Raw genomic sequence first — 2,568 nt, 5'->3', positions numbered from 1 at the left:
AAAGCCAAGTGGTCCGCAATCCTAAAAAGGTTTGAGAGTACTGTCATAAACGATAGGCAACACTTCCGTGAGTACGTATATTCAAATTTGAATTTTCTGTTAAATGAAGTCATCATGACCGTTGATCGTTGTAGTTAGTTAAAAAAGAAGCGTTGCTTCAATTGAACAAGACACCTAACATGAAAAATATACGGAATTAGACAAGTTCGAGATGCCTGACGGTGCACCTCTATATACGTCGTATGCGTTTGTTCGAGTCGGATGTCTTGTTCAATTGCTGCCAGAGCGCCGCCTAAGACTGTCTTCAAATATAGATTTCGAGGTTTTCCAACAATTTCTGTTGTAGGCATCGGGGAGCTGTTATTTGTGAAGCAAATCGAAATAAATACACAAAAGCATGTTTTTTTTTTGTATGTAGACACAGAAAGCAAGTGCAACACACACATATGATTATTTATTTCCGAAAGTAGGAGGAAACGTTTCCACTACTGCACGCGATTGATTACATATATACGATGGTTATTAGTATCTTTTCAAGGCTATTTGCAAGTCTTTATGTTGTTGTCTAATACACGGCTGGTTAGTAGTTGCACTCAGCTGATAAAGCCGATGCTAATAATAGTGATGGTTTTCTTTCTAACATTTAGCAGCGAAGTGGTGCGCACCATTTATTGGCATGTGGCTAGGAAGCGAGAAAATACTCCTGCAGGAAGTATATGTAGACACGTGTGATGATAACAATGTTATAAACAACAACACTAACAGGGATTATTCACAGCCCGATTGTACGAGCACCTTCGATTAGAGCAGCCGCCGTGAGTTCCATTCCGAACTGGCAACAAGTGGTGCGATCACTATCGCTCTCTACCTCTTTTTTTGTTGGACACACATTGCAAGAGTATGAGAATGCTTTGATGAATAAATAAGTAGACAATATTCGTAGTCCTTTTTCTAAATCTAGAACAATTTTATAGTCCTTGTTTGCCTGATTGCCGGCCTCATCAAACATTGCACCTACTAGCACTACCTACAAGAGCTCCTGCGCACGTGTTTCCTTACTAACAGTGGATCATTTCCCTGAATCTGATAGAAATGTTGAAATGTCTGTATATATATAAATGTATATGTATACATTTATATATATACATATATATAGTCTACAAGGTAAAGCTAAGAGATATAATCATATTTATATCTCCCAACCTTACCTTATACCATTTTTCTTCGCATTCTTCCACGTCTTATGTCTACTTAGTTCTTTTTATCTTCTCATCTTACTTTCCTTACTATTATTATTATTATTGTTATTTTTTATGCTATAAATCTCTTCCCAAATAACTCGGATCTTACAAAACTAATTTTGTTACTTATTTGCTTCGTGTCCGATATTTACATGTCGTACAAAATGTTTGTACATTATATTATGGACAGTCTGCAAATAAGAACGAACCCTGAAGCCTTCATACAGGTACAGCTGCGCATTTACACCTCAGTGCAGCTAAACAAATCTGAAGTGAGACTTATCTTAATTTTTACTTCAACAGAAAACCTTATCGCCTAAAATGGTTCGAGTTTTGCTTGTCTTTCGCAACAATGCGAAGGAACAAACAAACATCTAAACCATGTTTGTACATTACAGATACCCCGGCCCTTGGTTTGGTAGTTGAACTGGACTTTATACAAATAACAGTTCAGATCAAACGAACTATTAGCGCTGGCTTAACACCAACCAACACACGCCTTTACCCTCCTAAAGGGTAAATCCCTCATCTCCTAAACTTAGGTATTATTATTCCTTATTTCCTAAACTTAGATACTATTCCGATTAAACTAGCTTATTCATCTTCTTGTCAGTGCAAGCCGATTCCTAGTGGGGGGTTACCTCTTTGCCTCGTGTCGAAATATTTACAAGATGGCGTGAAATGCGTTTAAAGTCCATTCAAACGCATTCAGCCGGCGTTTTGGGGTTGGACAGTGGGCAAAAAGGCACCGTATCGATTGCATGTCGCAATTGGATGGAGAGTGATGCTGGTCGAACCTATATGTACAGGTGGATTCATTTTAATACTATATAAAACTGAACCCATTAAGATTAATAAGAAGAAGTAAAAGAAAAACAAAACAAAGTGTGGAGCGATAAACCATCGCGCAGTTGGTCTATCGCTGCAAACTTTGAGCGGTTACATCTAAGTTTGTTTTCCCATCCCTAACACGCTTACGTAAGGATGTTGTAGGATGGTAAGGAAATGACACACTGTAGCAAAAACCACTACAGAATCTCAAGTACGCTACTGCTAGGTGAAATGGTTGATGTGGCTAACGACAGGATGACTGCGGTGGTGTTTGGTATCGTCCAAGAACTCGAAAACGTGTCCTCCGATCCGAGTCCATACTAACAGAAAAGAAGCTGAGCTGCTGCTGGCTGCCGCTGGGCGAATCGATGACATCATATGGTCCCTCCTTCTTCTACTCCTCATCTTCTGCTTCAGCATCGGTGTTACCATTTAAATGCCATAATAGTACATCAACACCAACATTACGGTTTGGCACATATACTGTCCCTGGGGT

The 2,568-nt window shown here is 39.1% G+C and overlaps 1 long non-coding RNA gene across 1 annotated transcript in view; it reads right to left on the bottom strand.

Moving 5' to 3' along the window:
* Positions 1-410: 410 nt before the first annotated feature.
* Positions 411-2,568, bottom strand: part of LOC133393062 (uncharacterized) — a 32,455-nt gene continuing 30,297 nt past the window's right edge. Inside the window, exon 5 of the long non-coding RNA XR_009765983.1 lies at positions 411-2,568. This exon is cut by the window's right edge and continues 25 nt beyond it. This is a non-coding gene — a long non-coding RNA (uncharacterized LOC133393062).

This window comes from Anopheles gambiae, chromosome X (genome assembly GCF_943734735.2).
Source record: "Anopheles gambiae chromosome X, idAnoGambNW_F1_1, whole genome shotgun sequence".
Classification (NCBI taxonomy): domain Eukaryota; kingdom Metazoa; phylum Arthropoda; class Insecta; order Diptera; family Culicidae; genus Anopheles; species Anopheles gambiae.
The sequence above is the reverse complement of the archived record's forward strand: the minus strand, read 5'-3'. Positions and strand labels throughout refer to the sequence as shown.